We start from the raw sequence: 20,531 nt of genomic DNA, 5'->3' as shown, positions 1-20,531 counted from the left end.
CTGTTAAACCACATTTTACATTAACATCGTAATTCGGGAAATAATTCAGTGACAGCTGTTTTAGTGTAAAAGGTCATTTATTAGGACAGGATTGCATAAGTAACATAACCATTAACTTTCAAACGTAACCGTAACTTTAATAACGCCCTCCTATTAACCTCTCCTCGCTCATCCTTCTTCTTCAAAACCTTTATCTCGTTTCCATTCCCCTACGCACTCCCCTTTTCCTTTCATGCCCCATTTAGTTCGTGCGTACCCCCACTCAGAGCCTTCACCTGCTTGTTTATTCCCTGGAAGGGTGGCCAAGCCCGCATCTGACTCACCACCCTCCCCCATCTACTACTCGCTCAGCCCTGCAACCTGCCCTAACTGACAATTTCCCTCCCCTCCTTGCTATTCGACTCTAACTTCCGTCCTTCCAAATCGCTCTTCCAATTGCCGGGTGGGTGGGAGGCCAAATTAAAAAGCGCGAGGGAATCGCGGCAAAGAGGCCGGTCCCTCCACCCCCAGCCCCTTTTATTTACTCCCCCTAGACCCGCCCTCACTTACCTTCTTCCCAATCCCTGTCCCTCGCCGTCACTTCCTTTCCCGAAATGACCCGCGGGAAGACTAGAGCGTTGCTCTTGCTTCCCGCGGGCCCCTCCATCGGGAAATAATTCAGTGACAGCTGTTTTAGTGTAAAAGGTCATTTATTAGGACAGGATTGCATAAGTAACATAACCATTAACTTTCAAACGTAACCGTAACTTTAATAACGCCCTCCTATTAACCTCTCCTCGCTCATCCTTCTCCTTCAAAACCTTTATCTCGTTTCCATTCCCCTACGCACTCCCCTTTTCCTTTCATGCCCCATTTAGTTCGTGCGTACCCCCACTCAGAGCCTTCACCTGCTTGTTTATTCCCTGGAAGGGTGGCCAAGCCCGCATCTGACTCACCACCCTCCCCCATCTACTGCCAACCAGCACAAACCCATTTGGCGTTTTGCTGCCCCACCCCCACAAAGGCCACGCTACTGCAACCCAGTGCTTCTCATTTCTTGTTTGTAATCCACAAATTTTCTCCCCCCAAATCTTCCACCAGCAATCTCAGATCTGTCAAATATTATGTGTTTCCCATTGTGGACAGGTGAAACCATCGTTTCTGAAAAGTGCAACCTCCTGCTCTGTAATGTTCTCGTGTTTCAGTAATTATTTTTTTTTTTTTTATTTTTTTTTTTTGCGCCCAGCAAAAACCTTTCCTCCTTTGGGCCCGCTCCATGGCTCCATACTTAACTGCCCCTTTCCACCCTCTTCGTGGAACAAATTCTGTCCACCCAAGTATGTACCATGCCATTTTTTGCTTGAGAATCTCAAAAATCCCTCTGCCTGTGTTGCAGTAACGTGAATTCTGACAATTTCACAAAGCCATCCCCTCCCAAAGGTATGATTAACAATTCCGCAACATCCCCAGTTCAATAAATTAGCAGTGATGAAAGGAAACAGGTTACCCCACCGCCTTCTGCTCTTTTCCCACCATAGCACCTTGTGCCGCCTGCTGGATAGTCCCAGGACCCGATCATATATCTGTCTTCTCCGTGAACCTCGCTGCCCAGTGGACCAATGAATGGCCGACCAGCCATGTAACCATCTTGCTCTGTGATGGACCAAACGCATCTCCTGCAATGGAAAAATACCTGTAACCTGTGTTTTTTTTTTTTTTTTTTTTTTTTACAAAACAAAACCACCCCCCCCCTTCTAAAAACCCTTCCAACTGTACACGCCCCACCTTTCGGATCTTAACTTAAAATTCACAACACCTTGATCGCTAGCGGAGTCTCACCTTGATCTTTTGGCCAGTCCCAACCCAAATGCGCTGCCGCCGTAGCTGCCCCAATCCTAAACGAATGCGTGCCGAAAAACCATGGCCCGGCGGCCCACACGTCCCAAAGCCATCCTCAACACTCGTAAGAGCTGAAAACTAGTGAGCTTGGACCTTGATCTGTGCACAAAAAACCCCCGGCTGTCTTATTTGACAACCGTGAGGGTTGACTAAAAGCTCCAAAACATCTACCCTGCCTACGCGGAAAAAGTGCTAGCTCGTATTCATCTGCGCAACATACCAGCAATTCGTGTAACAAGTCTAGTAACGACTCAAAATCAAAGGGTTCCCTGGCCGTTCTACCCCCCACCGCTCTAATTCCGACAAAACTTCCTGTAGCTGCTCAAAAACTTGAAAAAACCCCAACCAGGCCAGCCGGTAACTTCGCCGAGCGGACTCCGCTAAAACATCTCCGCCCACCCGTGATCATCATACCCCCCATTCCCAATTGTCTGCCGAGGACACCTGTCTTGGTCTGCTCCGTTCCTGCCGCCAGGTTGCAGAAACGCTGCCACTGTGAACGGGACAGGGAAACCGCAATCTCGTTGACAACTCCTGGTATAGGGACAGCTTTAAAAGATCACAATTCAGGGATAAGCCCTGCAGCCTGAATCAGCGCAAACAGCGCAAAACCTTCACATCCCTCGCTTTCTGTCCGTTCCTAAATCCGCGATAGCCATGTTGTTGGTTCTAAAGAAAACTGCCCTATTTGCTAACTCGCGCCCCCCATACTGCCATGGCCACCAGAAAGGAAAAAGTAATTTCCAGCAAAGCAATGCTCCTCCTTAGTTGTCACTAAAAAGCTGGCCACGCCTCCGGGCACCATCTGCCATCCCCTACAATCACTAAAACCATGCGCTCCTGCCGCATCTGAAAATATCTGCACCTGCCATACTGTCTCTTCTTCCCAGAACCACCTGGATACCCCAATTAATTGTTTCAGAAATATTTCCCACTTTAACATCTTCCGAGTCCCCTTGACCCACTTATTCTGTGGTGTGGCAAAACTGCACCTGACATGTACAACCCTAATTACCTGCAAAACGTCCTCCCCCCCTTTAATTGTCCTACAAGCAAAGTTAAAGTACTCCAACCCTTTCTGGGCTGTCTCAAATCGTTTTTCCGTACTTCCTATCCATGTGACCAAGAAAAACAGCATCTCCGTTACTGTCTGTGCCGGTAATCTGGCCCTCATTATACTGGAGTCTTAAAAACCCTACCCAGAAAGGTGAGAACATATAAGGGGCCTTTGGTCTTTCTGGGTGCCAACGGCAGTCCCATCTGCTGTGCCATATCCTGAAAGTCTTCCAGAGCCGTCCGGCACTCCCCACGAACCCTTCCTTCCCGCAAAGGAAGTCATTCAAATAATGGGTCACCGCATAATGCCCACTACTCTTGACAGAGACCCACTGCATGTAGGTGCTAAAAGCTTCGAACAACGCGCATGAGGTCGCGCGACCCCCCTGGGCAGGACCCTGTCCACATAGACTGCCCCTTCAAGCTGCATCCCCAACAATTCAAATATCCCTTTAGTGTATCGGCAATAACCTGAAAGCTGATTGCATATCGCATTTTCCATTTCTGCCCCATGGCCGCACGCCCTGACCAATTTTTTTTTTTTTTTTTTTCTTTTTTTTTTTTTTTATCATCATCCACATATGCATACACCAGTCTGGTGTCTTCCGCTGCCATGAAATCGTCCACAGATGTGCCCTCCGGCCATGAGAGGTGATGTATCAACCTGATTTCACCCGGGGCCTTCTTCGGCACGACTCCCCACGGGGATATCATCAAAATCTGACTTGGCCACTCATAAAAACGGGCCCGCAATTCTGCCCAATGAACGTTCCTTGTCCAGCTTTTTCCTTACCACCTGTGGTAATTCCTTGCCAACCGCCAGTTGTCTGCCCAGTGTCTCACCCGTGGGGCCGTGGTCGCTGACCCTGAAACCTTCTTGAAACCCTTCTGCTAACTCAAGGCAGCTGCCCTATCCTTGTATATACGCAGCCCTGGTAAGATAAAAACTAACCTAAACTGGCGTAGGCCCCCTTTGGATCAGTAGCGCCCTGTGTCCCTCCCCTTTTGCCGCCCTCCGTTGTACGGAGGGACTGGAGAGTGAAAAACATTGAGTAACCTGGTGACAACCCCCGCACTTGGAGCAGTCATGTTTCATTTTTACCAGGATGTCTGGAGCAGAAACCCTTGTTGAAATTCCCGCACACTCCTGTCGTGTTAAATGTTGTTCTTTGTCCCCCCCCCACCCCGGGGCTGGACGTGCCTGAAACGGCTTATATCCCACTGGTAACCCCCTGGCCGTATGTGTCGCTGCTGCAGATTGTGATGATGCCGTCCACTGCCTCCATAATTCTGGGTCTACGTCCCCCCATGGCTCATCTGGGTTAATGCTCATTCCAGCTCTGAACCCCCAAAAATGCCTCTGCGCTTTCCTAATGATGTCCATGTATTTAAATAGCGCTAGAGCCCTGTCAGGGTATCTCTTGCAATAAATGCTTGCAAAGATTAAAAACTGATGTCCAATTGTCCATATTAATTGGCACCCTCGGCCTAGGGGCCAACTCCCATTCCTCTTCCGTAGACCCTTCTGTGGCTTGAATGTCCCTATGTAACAGTTTTTTTTTATTTTATTTTTTTAAAACTTCTACGTACTCGTGTCTCCATATTCTGGCCTTGTTTTCACCACTATGTGTGGGCCCAACGGCATCGCCAGACCCATCTAGTGTAGCCTTCTCTTGTGTTCTCCCCCTTCCTTTTCTTCTGTGCCTGACTTCTCTCCGCTGCCTTGTCCCCCATAAGTTGTACCTCTGGCTTGCAGCTCTGTGCCTTTTTCCCCGCCTTTCTTATCTTTACCCGAAACTTCTCCTACTCCGCCGACTTGTAAATTGGAGTGTCGTCCCCTTTTGCACCGTCCCCCAAACCGACCACCATTGCCCTTTACCTCTGTAATGTGCAGCCCCCCGGCCGCGAAACCTTTCGGCCCGTGCTTGTTCTTGCCTTCTTTCCTGTGGACCACTGCTGTTGTCCCGCTCCTGAAAATAGAAAACGGAGAGAGGGGTTGCGCCGCTCCTGCGTCCTCTTCCCCTCCCCCTTGTGCTGCCTTGATCTCCCCCACTTCCCATTCTTCCAGATCCTCTTCATAGTCAAGTTCCCACACATCCTCTTCACACACATCCATCCGTTTTCCAACACTCCCGCTCCTCATCATGTAGTTATTAGACATGTCATTGTGACCCACATGGCGTCTGCCATCACTGTGTTGTCCCCGATCCTACGGAGTAGAGAAGGCCGCCGGAGACCCCTCTTGCGCTTCTGACCAACGTGCCGGGGCCGTATTGCGCCCCGTTGGTATCGCCTTCCTTCTGCCAACCTCTTGCGTTGGCATTGACCTTCCGCGCGCCGCATGGCCGTATGCGCCACTGGCTCCCATCGCGCTGCCTAAACCACCGTCCTCCCCGCCTTCCATCCCCTTTGGCTCCGGAACCCATACCCAGCTGCCTCTCCGCCCTTAAGTAAAGACAAAAAACCCAGGGCGTAATTCCTAAACTGCCTGTACCCCCCTGCTGCAGGCCGCAAAGGGCGTGCTGAGAAAGGATACGTGGGCCCTGCGTAACATGGCGCCTCCCGTGGGGTCCTGCGGGGGTCCTGGCAAGGGGGGGGGATCCCTATAGTGCGTTGGTTTTGCCTTGTGTGATAACCTCCTTGTACGAAATTGTACTAATTTTTTTTTAATGTTTTTTTTTTTTTTTGGGGGGGTGGGGGCTGTATTGTCCCTAAATCACTTAATTGTGCCTAAGGGCCGGCGGCGGGGGCCCCCCACTGAATGATGTGGGGCACCCCCCTTTGATAATTGTAGTAGCCAAACCCGGTTCTATCGCCTAGTCTTATATATATATATATTTTTATTTTTTATTTTATTTTTTTATTTCTATTTATCCCTTCCTATTTCCCTTTTTTTTTTTTTTTTTTTTTTTTATATATATATATATATATTTTTTTATAAATTTATATTAGGCCCCCACGCGGTCGGGGCCAGCACAATCTGGACCGCTGCTAATTCAGGGGTATGTTGGGCCTATAAAACAAAAAGGCCTGCTGACGGGGCCCCCAGGGGCCGACAGTGGCTTAAAACCCAGCCACCTGTTACTGCGGCCGGCAGGCCAACAACCCGTGCCCTGATTCCAGTGAGGGGGGGGGGGGGGGGTGGCCGCTCGAAAAGGAGCGTATGGCCGCCCCCGTAGTTGTGAAGGATGAGAGGGGGGGGGGCGCGGGCTGAACGCGCGCCCCAGCCTACATAAATACTGCCAAGTAGCGATGCCCGCATACCCCTTCCCCGCCCTGGGCCCCACCCTACCTGCACCTCAAAAGAAAACCCGCCGAGAAGAGCCCCAGGGACCGGCCTCTCCAAATTAAAAAGCGCGAGGGAATCGCGGCAAAGAGGCCGGTCCCTCCACCCCCAACCCCTTTTATTTACTCCCCCTAGACCCGCCCTCACTTACCTTCTTCCCAATCCCTGTCCCTCGCCGTCACTTCCTTTCCCGAAATGACCCGCGGGAAGACTAGAGCGTTGCTCTTGCTTCCCGCGGGCCCCTCCATTGTCATGTTCCTGAAAGTTTGTGAACTTTTGAAGAAAGAGAATCTTCAGTTTCGCACAACCCTAGTAAACTAACAGATTTGTTACTTGCTGACAGTGACAGAATGGTAAATACGCATGAGAGAAGTAATCAACTTTATGTCACCAAAACGAGACAATTTTGCCTCCACTCACTGCTATTATGAGGTGGGTAGAACAGAAATCCAGAATACGTGTAGTGGAACTAATTTAAAAATCCCACCCACTCTGGGCAACATGAAGATTTTCCTATTCTTGGGATTTCCCTCCTGGGAACCATGCCTTGTGTACTATTTAATTAAAAATATGATTTTGTGCTGCAACTTTCTTCCCCTTCTGTTGTCAACCGATTTAAGCACTCTCTCTCCAGTGTTCAGCAAGACACCTGAGCGAGTGAGTCAACGATTTACGGTGTGCCCTCTAGTCGATGGAGATATTAACAGTGCACAATTTATTGTAGGGCAGCAGTTTTACAGGCATTGTTTCTCTGTGCCAATTAATTGCCTATATCAGTCTTTTCATCCAAATAATCCTTCATCAAAACGTGCAGGGCTAAGCATCCCTGCTCCACGCCCAATTCACAAAACCGAGGTCGCAGGTCTGGGAGAGTCAACACGGCTGTCACAGATACACAGATATGCAGCCATATTTGTACTGGAGAAAAATCGAGATTCACAGCCTCGAATGATGACCAGTGGGGAAGAGGGGCTGGCAGTGATTGCAGATGTTGTGCTTTCCGTTTCAGTCAGCCCTTCCTGCGTGGGTGTGCAGCATGCTCTAAGCTTTTGTAACAGGACAACACATGGCTGAAAAATGCATGGCGGATCCCCAATGGGCCGGTTCGAAGACATTTTGGCATGGGTTTTGGATTCTGGCAACTCCTCCTGGATGTGATGATGGCATTGTGGTTCATGTCTGCTAAAGCCCCATCTGGGACAGTTAGCGATCCAGCAACTTCACCTGCCTCCAGCAGTGGGTGATGGGCATCTTGCAGTTCCATTTGTTTTATTGGAGAGCAGATGTTTTGGGTTATTTTTGGAATTTATAGATTTAAATTGATATTTTACTCCCAAATTCTCCTGCATTTGACTTTACATTACCTTAGATTCAAATTAAATACTTTCTGTAAATAATTCGTTGTGCTATTTTCCATTGAACTTCACATCCAAAAAGAGCATCCCTTCCTTAATTCTTTGCTTAGTGCCTTCTTTCACTCACTCATTCACTCACTCACCATTGCTCTGCAGCCTCAAATCCAGGCTCCTTGCGGGTCAGGTTGGTAGAGTGGTGGAGAAGCAGACAAGTAAATGGACTCGGATAGCAGCGTGTATGTCGATTTACCACGTGCCTTTTCACCCTAGCGACTTTGAAGGAAGTGATATCATTTGACCTTTAACCCTGGTGATTTCACAGAAAATGATGTCACACAATCATTGACTCTGGTGACATTAACAAAAGAGACATCACTGACATTTTTTAAAATAACATCTATATATTATGTGGTTTTGAAAAACAACAAAATTATATTGAAATTATAATGAATTGTGCTTTAGTTATCAGCTACATTCACTAGCATGTTACGATGATGATTCAGGGGCTCAGCCACAAAATGCCAGCAGCATAGACTAGAAAAATAGCCATCATAGATTAGGTATAGCCATTGGTCTCCTAAACATAGCTCCAAATGCTCAGATAGCTGCTCAGACCGTGGGCTCATCCATCATGTCCATCATATGCACAATCATAACAAGCCTAGACGCAGCATATAATACAGCCTTAAAAGCACGAGCTGACCCTCCATGTGTCATGGCAAAATCAGTATATGCCAGGCAAAACCCAAAATGCCTTTGGTCATTCATAGTAACATAACCATTAATCAAAGGCTGACTCTTGGTGGTACATATGTGTAAGTTCTCCTTATAGGATCCAGTTTCCACACACAATGAACCTGCTGAGCCTCAAGTGCAAATATACTTACCAAAAATGCAGTCACTTTGCTCACACACAATTTCCAATCCTTTGTTTTTTCCCCAGTTAAATCTGACTGCATGCACAGGAAATCTGTGTGCCTATTTTGAGATAAGGATTTTAGCTTAATCACTTCTTTTTGTAGCACATACTTACTTTTGAATCCTAAAAATCTTTTTTTTTCTTTTTTAAGTTTATATTTTTCGGATTATCACTTTATTTGATTTGTGTATGAAAATCCGGCAAAGAGTGGGCCTTCCCTGACCTGCGTTGTACACCCACTACATGCATGAATTATGCTGATTGATTTACATCATGTCTATTAATTCATGTTTATTAATGGGTGGTACTCGACTGAACACATTTTCTAAAATGTTAAACCTGTGACCCCACCATCTGTGCACGTAGGCATGTCTCGCTGGAGTGCAGCTAGTGCTCTTGCACCACTCTTCATTAAGTCACATTTCACCTGTGTGGACGTTCTTGCTACATCTCTTCTGTGTGTGGCCACGGTACACACTGCTGTGTGCACTGAGCCCTTCTCTCTTTTGTACAACGTGTCTATTTAACTGTATACAAACATTCATATCACTTGTATGCACACAGCATCTATCACCTGGGTGTAATCAGGAGCCCCTCATTATTTTTCACTTTTATCACTTTCAGGTGTGTGCACCATGCCTCTCGACAAACTCCAGGCTTGAGATTTCTGGGCTAACCTGTATTTCCCCTTCATCTCTGTGCAAATCCCCTTCCATATGTGGCCTTTTAACCATTCTTACCTGTGCATATAGCCTTAGAACCTGTATGGACCATTCTTACTCTAACCAATTCATTCCTACCACTCCACCACGTACCCCTTCACCTGTCTGCATTCAAGGCCCATAACTAGGTGCACCTAGCCCCCTCTCCCCTGCAGGAACACAGACCCTCAGTCACATTTATGCACCTACTGCCCATTAATAGGTGAGTACAAAGCATCCTGTAATCTGTGCCCTGCAATCCTTCCTAATTTATGTGCACTGATTGCTCTTTGATTTATGTGTGCACACTCTCACCTGTTTTGATCGAGACTCCTCAATTTTAGGCTCTCTGCCACACTCACATTTTATACTTATTGTGTACAAATCCCTAGACCGCAACTTGTGGCTCATGGCAGATTGCTTGCCACCCCTCTTAAGAGAGTGATCTTGTTTGTGTGTCTCACTCTGAACGGTATGTCTGTCAAACTGTGCACGTCTAACTGAGAGTTTTTTAAAGAGTGCTCTGCTGGGTATTTGAGGAATGGGTGTTGGTTGTACTAATGTTAGAGAATATTTGTGTGTATGACAGTGACCATGTTAGATATGAGTGCCTAACATGGACACAGTCATACACATATTCTTAATACACACAACCTGGCACACATTCCTAAAACACACATACAAATACATCGTAATGCAGGTGCACTAACACACATTCCTCAAACATGCAGCAAAGCACACATTAAAAAACACTCAGTTACACACTCACAGTTCATCAGCTATATCTTGCTGAGGGAAATATGCAAACAAGGTCACTCTCTCACCAGGGGCACATTGCAGTCTAGGAGTCGGAGCTGTCAACCATGGTGACTCCTAAATAGATGTCCATATATTGCAGTGAGGTGGGCCTCGCAGCCTTGTCTATGCCTTCCTGGGCCAGTTACGGTGGCTACTTCTCAAAGAAAAATCAGCCATTTTTTAACATTTTGCTACACTCAAAAGGGCACGTGTTGGTAGGTGAAAAAGCATTTGTGTAACCTTCTCAGTACTTTTTTTAATATGACAATTACGCTTCTGTTTTTTTTCAATAGCCATTTAAATTTATTTAGACGGCTCTGAAACACTTTTAAGTGTTTCTGTTTGTTTGCAGTTTTTAGATTTAGATTTTAAAAAATACAAAATTTAGGATTTGATTGTATTTAAATTTTTTATAACTGGCAGGACCTGTGAAAAAAATAAGCCATACTGGTAAAAAAACAAAACACAAACAGCTGGCTGCCAACCCTAAAAAACACAAACAGCCGGCTGCCAACCCTACTCACAGTCATACCCAACCCCACTTGTTCCCGCTTGCTGAACTGGGAAGAACAGCGGCAAGACTGAACGAGTGAGAGATGGTTAATGGTAGCTACCCTGAATTATAATTAGGGGGCTTGCCTTCCATCAAGGACATGTTGGGCGCAAGTTCACCTGATATATTTTGGGAAAGACGTGAGCCTGTTTGTGTATTTTAGCAGGACATGTTACAAAACAAATCACAAAAAGCCGTATGATATACACACAGTTTGAAGGGGCGCTCCTAAAATATTTCAGTGCTTTCATAATAAAAATATGACCAGAGGCTATGTCAGTATAGATGATCCAAGCCTCCACATGATTCACAAATGGAGAGCCATAGGAGCAAGGTCAACACCAAGAACATAGCAATAGCAATATGTGTTTGGGATTCAGTGTGAATTAGGAATAAAATGTAATCTATAAATATATTATAATTGTACGAGGCTGGCTTGGTTTGTAGTGGGTACCAAAGGTACTTACACCTTATACCAGGTCCAGTTATCCCTTATTAGTGAAATGAGAGCCCAGGAAAGCAGGAGTAAATCACAATAAGTTTCCTAAAACACACAAGAACACGTGATAGAAGATAATGCAAGGACCACATGAGCTGGAAGACACCAATGATGGATTTCTGGACCTGAAGACCTGTGGAAGACGGGGACCAAGTCCAAGAAGCACTGAAGAGTCCAGGGAGAACAGGAGCTCCTGCTAACCATGAAGGTGCAAAAGAGGAACCACTAGTGCAAAATAACATTCAGTATTGCACCCAAGAAGATGGATGCAGGTTCCTGGTTGATGCAGATGATGTCTCACGCTGGATGGATGATTGCAGTCTGGTTTCCATCGCTGGATTCTGTCAACAAGCCTTGGCACATGCAAAACACGCGGTAAGTGGAAAATGGTGCTGCCCGGGACCAGGAGGGACCTGGTGGCCTCTACCCAGGAGGGGAAGACAGAGGGAGCTCTCAGCAACTCAAAGAGCCCTCAGAAGACCAGGCAGTACATACTAGAGTCCCACAGCACAGGGACAAAGAAGGTGCAAATGGAGGCCCATGGAGCACGACACAAAGGGATGCCACGCTGCCGGAGAACCACTCAGGAAGCTGTGTGTCACAGGATGGAGTGCTGGGGCCCTAAGGTGTGCTGTGCACAAATTACTTTGTGGAAGGTCGCACACAAGCCTTAGCAACTGCAAATCACGCAGTGCACAGGCGTACTGTCTTGCGTGGGGAGGCAAGCTCTTACCTCCACCAAAGTTGGACAGCTGGAGCTTCGGACAGTCAGGGTCACTTCAGTCTACCACCTGTGTTGCTAGATCCACGCTCATCATCAGGAGAGGGGACCTACACTACCGGTCGTCGCTGCAGAGGGGTGCCTGCTGAAGCAGGGAAGTGACTCCTTGTCTTCAAAGGAGATTCCCTCACTTCTTCTGGTGCAGGCTGAAGACAGGCAGTCCTCAGAGGATGCATGACCATGAAACAGTTGCATGTGCTGGTAGGAGCTGAAGATACAATGTTGCAGAAGTAATCTTTGCTTCTTTGTTGCAGTTTATAGAGGGTCCAGATGCAGTTTTGTAGTAGAATATGATGTAAAGGATGCAGAGGATTCCTGCTGGAGTCTTGCAATCCGAATCTGAGGAAACACCCAGGAGAGAGACCCTAAATAGCCCTAAAAGAGGGATTGGCTGGCTACATAGGTAAGCACCTATCAGGGGAGGGCTCTAACGTGACCTGCTGGCACTGGCCACTCAGATGCTCCCAGAGTGCCCCACCACCTTGGAATCAAAGATGGCAACACCCAGGGATACTCTAGAGGAGCTCTGGGCACCACCCCTGGGGTGGTGATGGACAGGGGAGTGGTCACTCCTCTTTCCTTTGTCCAGTTTCGTTCCAGAGCAGGGACTGGGGGTCCCTGAACCGGCGTAGGCTGGAATATGCCAGAAGGGCACCATCTGTGCCCTTCAAAGCATTTCCAGAGGCTCTGGAAGGCTACCCCTCCTTTGCCTGTGTTGGACCTGGCTTTTTGACAGGGTCATCCCCAAACATTTTGCCTCCTTCCTCCTATTTTTTCTGACCTGTTGTTGTTGGCTTTTGAACTCTGGGCACTTTACCACTGCTAACCAGTGCTAAAGTGCATATGCTCTCTGTGTAAATTGTACTGTTGATTGGTTTATCCATGATTGGCTATTTGATTTTCTTGTAAGACCCTAGTAGAGTGCACTATATGTGCCTAGGGCCTGTAGATTAAATACTACTAGTGGGCCTGCAGCACTGATTGTGCCACCCACTTAATTAGCCCCTTAACCTTCTCTCAGGCCTGCCAATGCAAGGCCTGTGTGTGCAGTTCCACTGCCACTTCGACTTGGCATTTAAAAGTACTTGCCAAGCCTAAAACTCCCCTTTTTCTACATATAAGTCACCCCTAATGTGTGCTCTAGGTAACCCCTAGAGCAGGGTGCTGTGGGGGTAAAAGGCAGGACATGTACCTGTGTAGTTTATATGTCCTGGTAGTGTAAAACTCCTAAATTCATTTTTACACTACTGTGAGGCCTGCTCCCTTCATAGGCTAACATTGGGGCTGCCCTCATATATGGTTGAAGTGGCAGCCGCTGATCTGAAAGGAGCAGGAAGGTCATATTTAGTATGGCCAGAATGGTAATACAAAATCCTGCTGACTGGTGAAGTCAGATTTAATATTACTATTCTAGAAATGCCACTTTTAGAAAGTGAGCATTTCTTTGCACTTAAATCTTTCTGTGCCTTACAATCCACTTCTGGCTAGGTTTAGTTGACAGCTCCTTGTGCATTCACTCAGACACACCCCAAACACAGGGTACTCAGCCTCACTTGCATACATCTGCATTTTGAATGGGTCTTCCTGGGCTGGGAGGGTGGAGGGCCTGCCCTCACACAAAGGACTGCCACACCCCCTACTGGGACTCTGGCAGACAGGATTGAGCTGAAAGGGGACCTGGTGCACTTCTTAGCCACTCTTTGAAGTCACCCCCACTTCAAAGACGCAATTTAGTATAAAACAGGGCCTCTGCCCTACCACCTCAGATACTTGCTGGAGAAGAAACCTAAACCAGAACCTGCATCCTGCCAAGAAGAACTGCCTGGCTGCTCAAATGACTCACCTGTCTGCTTTCTACAAAGGACTGCTGCCTTGCTGTTGGCCTGCTGCCTTGCTGAACTCTTGTCTGGCTGCAAAAGTGCTCTCCAAGGGCTTGGATAGAGCTTGCCTCCTGTTCCCTGAAGTCTCAGGACCAAACATACTTCTCTTTTTCATTTGGACTCCTCGTGCGCTGAAAAATTCGACGCACATCTTGCTCCACGGTGAGAAATTCACCACACGCCGATCCAGAAAGACGCTGCTCGACGCGACGCCTGCGGTGCGACCGGAACTTCGACGCACGGCCTCGCATGGACAACGGCGCCCGACTTCCAGAGAGGAAATCGACGCGCCGCCTGCCGTGAGAAAGAAAATTCCATGCACAGCCTCCCGGAACAACGCGCAGCCGGATAACAAGCCGAGGAATCCACGCACAGACCCTGGGATATCTGGTAATCTTGCGATCCATAGAAGGAGACAGTCCGCGTGCCGGAAAACAAAGCACGTCTTCCCAGAGTGAAAAGTAACGACGCACGTCCGTGTGTGAAGGGGCGAGACCGACGCACACACCATTTTTCCTCCCGTAGAACGACGCACGTCTCCTCGCGTGAAAAATAACGACGCAAGTCCGTGTGTGAAGGGGCGTAACCAACGCACACACCATTTTTCCACGCATCTCCTCTTCTGCGGCCCTCTGCGGAGATTTTCCACTCCAAACCAGGTACTTTGTGCTTGAAAGAGACTTTGTTTACTTTTTAAAGACTTAAGACACTTTATATCACTTTTCAGTGATATCTTTACAAATTCATATTGCATCTTTGATCGTTTTGACCTGCAAATACCCAGATAAATATTATATATTTTTCTAAACACTGTGTGGTGTATTTTTGTGGTGCTATATTGTGTTATTGTATGATTTATTGCACAAATGCTTTACACATTGCCTTCTAAGTTAAGCCTGACTGCTCGTGCCAAGCTACCAGAGGGTGGGCATAGGATAATTTGGATTGTGTGTGATTTACCCTGACTAGAGTGAGGGTTCTTACTTGGACAGGGGGTAACCTGACTGCCAACCAAAAACCCCATTTCTAACAGCCTGTAACACCTATTTCCAAAGGGAGAGGGTGTAACACCCCTCTCCCAAGGAAATGCTTTGTTCTGCCTTCCTGAGCTCGAGCTGTTTGAGCAACAGGAGGGCAGAAACCTGTCTGTGAGGTGGCAGCAGCTGGGGCTGCCTGGAAAACATCGGAAGGCTCATATAGCAGTACTGGGGGTCCACTGCGGAGCCCCCAGAGTGCATGGAATTGTAAAACTAATACTGGAATCAGTATTGGGGTACACTTCCCAGGTGTTGGACACCTTACTTGGCCATATTCGGAGTTACCATTGTGAAGCTGGACATAGGTATTGACCTATATCCAGTGCACGTGTAAAATGGCGTCCCCGCACTCACAAAGCCTGGGAAAATAGTCCTGGGCAATGTGGGGGCACCTCTGCTAGTGCAGGGGTGCCCTGACACACAGGTACTTTGCACCTAGCCTTCAGGGTTGGAAGGCCTGACATTTAGGTGACTTATAAGTGACTTGGTGCAGTGAAAAGGGCCTTGAAAGGGTGCATTCACCATTTTACGTAGGCTGCAATGGCAGTCCTACAGAAGCCTTTGCCTGGGCTCCTTATGGGTGGCAAAAGTAATGCTGCAGCCCATAGGGATCCCCTGAAGCCCCAATTCCCTGGGTACCTAAGTACCATATACTAGGGACTTATAAAGGGGCACCAGTATGCCAATTTGGGATGAAATACCAGGTTACCAGTATTTAGTGACAAATTTGGGAAGAGATAGAGCATAAACACTGGGGTACTGGTTAGCAGGATCCTGGTGAGACAGTTAAACACATTGACAAACAGGCCAAAAACCATATGCACTGGGGTCCTGGCTAGCAGAATCCCAGTGGCACAGTCAAACACACTGAAAAAACAGGCCAAAAGTGGGCGTAACCATGATAGAAAGAGACTACTTTCTCATAATAATGTTGACTACAAATATCTTCTTTGGGGTAAATAAATGTTTGTTAAAAAAAGAATTGTGATCAAATATAAGCTCTTTTTGTTTTGGTAAATACATTAGTTTCCTTCCCAAATATGAACTTGTTACCATTATTAACAGTTCACATGTATAACTTTGCAACATGGATGGGACCTAACTTACACGCCCATGAATTTCACTCAGATGGAAGAGATGCCCATTGCATGTTAGGCTTGTCAGCATATAGCATGGTTGCCAGCCTTAGGTCACAGATGCCCCAGTAACCCCCATGATGACTACCCTTATCCCAGGGACAGCTAAGTCCATGCGTGGGTTGGTCATCATTGTGTCAGGAAAAGCAAAGAATGTCCATAGCATGCCAGGTTTGAGCCACTTTTATTCTCAGAATGACAGGATATTGGCTGTAAAAAACACAATATGCGAAAGATAAGTACCTTTTGACTATTATGCTATGGATTTTAGTGATAGCGCAAAGGACACTGTTTGTTAAGGAAAGATTACCATAATTCCAGAGATGACCATGATAGATCAAGACGAGCTGTTACCACCATTATACCAGAGATGGTCAAAATTGCTATTGCCAGCACAGCCACCATTATTGCGAGAATACTACATGTGTCACAGCCAGGGACGTCAGAAGCATGCTCTGTCATGATGCTAAGTATTTTGCTTTTGGGCAATATGTGTACTTTGATCTGTACTTCTGTTCATGGCTGAACCTAATTGTCAAATCCACCAATATGTAACTGTAGTTTAGATGGTGCCCTAGATACCCAATGAGTCAGAAAATAAAGTATTTTATTCAAGATGTCAATTTTACAAAACTACAACATATTCTAGAAATGCCTAGCACAAAGAATGGTCAATGACTATAAAAAGTCTAAAGTAAGTATTTCCAGGCAATTTTGACCTGAAAAAACAGAGCAACATAAACTTTTTTAAAGCACTCAATCGGCTTGTGTAGGGCGTAGACATAAATTGGGAATACTTTATATCAAGCATTACAGTATTTTGGAGCAAGAGATTAGACACAATGCTGAAGATAGCCCTTGTTAGAAATGGGGTCTTTGGTTGGCAGTCAGGTTACCCCCTGTCCAAGCAAGGACCCTCACTCTAGTCAGGTTAAGTCACACAAAACGCAAATTATCCTCTACCCAAACACTGGTAGCTTGACACTGAGCAATCAGGCTTAACTTAGATGGTAATGTGTAAAGTATTTCTGCAATAAATCATGGAACAACACAATATAAACACCACAAAAACACACCACACAGGTGTAGCAAAACTAAAGAATAGTTATCTGAGTAGATTAAGGTCAAAACGATCAAGATTGGATAAATACAAGTTGAAATATCACTTTTATAATGATAAATGGAGTCTTAAAGTTCTTAAAAACAACAATGGTCTCTTGCGAGCGCAAAGTACCTGGTTTGCGTCTCTAAGTTATCCGCACTGGAACACAGAGGGGGAGATGCTTGGAAAATGGGGTGGGCGGTGTGTGTCAGTTTCTCTGGGCGCACATAGATGAGGCGCCAATGCTTTTCCATGCAGGAAGGGCTTTGCGTCGATTTCTGGCGTGCAGACTTGGATTCTGTTAGAAATGGGTTCTTTGGTTGGCAGTCAGGTTACCCCCTGTCCAAGCAAGGACCCTCACTCTAGTCAGGGTAAAAGAGAATCACCCTCAGCTAACCCCTGCTTACCCCCTTGGTAGCTTGCACAAGCAGTAGGCTTAACTTCAGAGTGCAAGGTGTAAAGTATTTGTACCAGCACACACAGTAACTTAATGAAAACACTACAAAATGATACAACACAGGTTTAGAAAAATAGAGAATATTTATCCAAATAAAACAAGACCAAAACTACAAAAATCCACAATACACAAGTCAAGTTATCAATTAAAAAGCAAAAAGAGTCTTCATTTAGTTTGAAACACACACTAACACTGTTAGCGTGAAAATGTACCTTGGTGTGTCAAAAATAACCCCGCACAGGTGAGTGTGCATAAAAAAGAGCTTGCGATGCGTCGATTTCTCTCACGAGCGAGACCTTGCTTCGTTTCTCCTTTCGTCGGGTCGGGCGCGTCGTTTCTTCTCTCCGCAGGAGAGCAATGCGTCAATCCAGTCAGCACTCTTTGGTCCCGGCAGGACTTGCGTTGTTTTTACACACCCAGCGGTACTTGCGTCGGAAATCCAGCCGCACGATGATCCGAAAACCACGCAGCACGGGTTGTGATCTCACCAGCCTCTATCAGCGATGCTGCGCATCATTTTCCCAGCTCCGTGCGTCGATCTTTCGGTCGCATTGCAAGCAAGCGTTGATTGTCAGCCGGGAAGCCGGCGGCGCATTGATTTTTCAGCCGCAGATCCGAGTCGCGTCGATCTTTTCCCCGCACGGCGTTATGCGCGTGGATTTCTTCCTCTTAGGCTAGCAGCTTCTCCTTTCAGGGTCCCAGGAACTGGATGGGCACCACAGGGCAGAGTAGGAGTCTCTCCAGAGACTCCAGGTGCTGGCAGAGAGAAGTCTTTGCTGTCCCTCATACTTCAAACAACAGGAGGCATGCTCTAAATCAAGCCATTGGAGATCTTCACAAGATTGAAGGCACACAAAGTCCAGACTTTGCCCTCTTACTCTGGCAGAAGAAGCAACTGCAGGATAGCTCCACAAAGCACAGTCACAGGAAGTGCAGCTCTTCTTCCTCAGCTCTTCTCGAGGCCAAGGTTACTCTTGGTTTCCAGAAGTGTTCTAAAGTCTGTGGTTTTGGGTGCCCTTCTTATACCCATTTTCTCCTTTGAAGGAGGCCTACTTCAAAGCAAAGTCTCTCTTGATTGTGAAATCCTGCGTTGCCCAGGCCAGGCCCCAGACATTCACCAGGGGGTTGGAGACTGCATTGTGTGAGGGCAGACACAGCCCTTTCAGGTGTGAGTGACCACTCCTCCCCTCCCTCCTAGCACAGATGGCTCATCAGCAAATGCAGACTACACCCCAGCTCCCTTTGTGTCACTGTCTAGTGTGAGGTGCAACCAGCCCAACTGTCAAACTGACCCAGAAAGGGAACCCACAAACAGGCAGAGTCACAGAAGTGGTATAAGCAAGAAAATGCTCACTTTCTAAAAGTGGCATTTTCAAACACACAATCTCAAAATCAACTTTACTAAAAGATGTATTTTTAAATTGTGAGCTCAGAGACCCCAAACTCCACATGTCTATCCACTCCCAAATGGAATCTACACTTTAATCATATTTAAAGGTAGCCCCCATGTTAACCTATGAGAGGGACAGGCTTTGCAACAGTGAAAAACGAATTGAGCAGTATTTCACTGTCAGGACATATAAAAGACATTACTATATGTCCTACCTTAACCGTACACTGCACCCTGCCCTTGTGGCTACCTAGGGCCTACTTTAGGGGTGCCTTATATGTAAGAAAAGGGGAGGTTAAGGCCTTGCAAGTGGGTACACTTGCCAAGTCGAATTTACAGTTAAAACTACACACAGACACTGCAGTGGCAGGTCTGAGACATGATTACAGAGATACTAATGTGGGTGGCACAACCAGTGCTGCAGGCCCACTAGTATCATTTGATTTACAGGCCCTGGGCACCTCTAGTGCACTTTACTAGGGACTTACTAGTAACTCAAATATGCCAATCATGGATAAACCAATCAACAATACAATTTATACAGAAAGCATACACACTTTAGCACTGGTTAGCAGTGGTAAAGTGCTCAGAGTTCAAAAGGCAACAGGTCAGAAAAAATAGGAGGCAGGAGGCAAAAAGATTGGGGATGACCCTGCATAAACTAAAAAGTCCAAAAGATTATCTTCAGGTTATAGGGTATAAGGACGCACCGGGGATGATGCAGAGAAATCCTGGGCATGCAGGATGAAGTCACAGGAGCTGCTTCGATCCGGTGGGCGATGCAGAGAAATTTCTGTTGCACGGCAGGCGCTGCATCGATTCCTCTTCTAGGAAGCCGGGCTGCGTCGTTCCGGCTCGTTAATGCGTCGATCCAGGGGCTGTGCGTCGAAGTTCCGGTCGCAATGCTAGCTCTGCGTCAATCTCCACTTGGGGAGCTGGGCTGCGTCATTCCGGTTTGGCATTGCAGTGATTTTCTCACCACAGGGCAGGGTGTGCATCGATTTCGGCAGGCTGTGCGACGATTTTCTCAGCACAAGGAGTTATTTGCAGAGGCGAAGTCCTTTTGGCCCTAAGACTTCAGGAAACAGGAGAAAGCTCAATCCAAGCCCTTGGAGAGCACTTCTCAGCAGAGCCAGAGGGCAGCAAGGCAGCAGGGCAACAGCAAGGCAGCAGCAGTCCTTTACAGCAAAGTAGTCAGGTGAGTCCTTTGGGCAGTCAGGCAGCTTCTCTTAGTAGGTTGCAGGTTCTGGTTCAGAGTTCCTTTCCCAGTAGGTATCTTGTCAAGAAGTGTCTGAGTTGGTAGGGTCAGAGACGGTTTAAATAACCAAATGTGCCTTTAACGTGGGGGAGACTTCAAAGAGTGGCTTAGAAGTGCACAAGGTCCTCCTTCAGTTCCATCCTGTCTCCCAGGGTCCCAGTAGGGGGGTGGCAGTCCATTGTTTGAGGGCAGGCCACTGTCGTTTGGCATTTAAGTGTCAGGACCTCCACCCTCACAGCCCAGGAAGACCCATTCAGTATGCAGAAGTATGTAGGTGTGACTGAGCATCCTGTGTTTGGGGTTGTCTGAGGGAAATGCACAATAGAGCTGTCAACTAACCCAGCCAGACATGAATTGTAAGGCACAGAAGGATTTAAGTGCAGAGAAATTATGACTTTCGAAAAGTGGCATTTCTAAAATAGTAATGTTAAATCCATCTTCACCA

At 47.0% G+C, this 20,531-nt stretch overlaps 1 protein-coding gene across 2 annotated transcripts in view; it reads left to right on the top strand.

Moving 5' to 3' along the window:
* Nucleotides 1-20,531, top strand: part of LOC138249824 (disks large homolog 2) — a 3,298,389-nt gene that overhangs the window by 937,003 nt on the left and 2,340,855 nt on the right. The window lies entirely within an intron of this gene.

The sequence above is a fragment of the Pleurodeles waltl genome, chromosome 8 (assembly GCF_031143425.1).
Source record: "Pleurodeles waltl isolate 20211129_DDA chromosome 8, aPleWal1.hap1.20221129, whole genome shotgun sequence".
Lineage (NCBI taxonomy): Eukaryota > Metazoa > Chordata > Amphibia > Caudata > Salamandridae > Pleurodeles > Pleurodeles waltl.
This window is presented reverse-complemented; position numbering and strand designations above follow the sequence as displayed.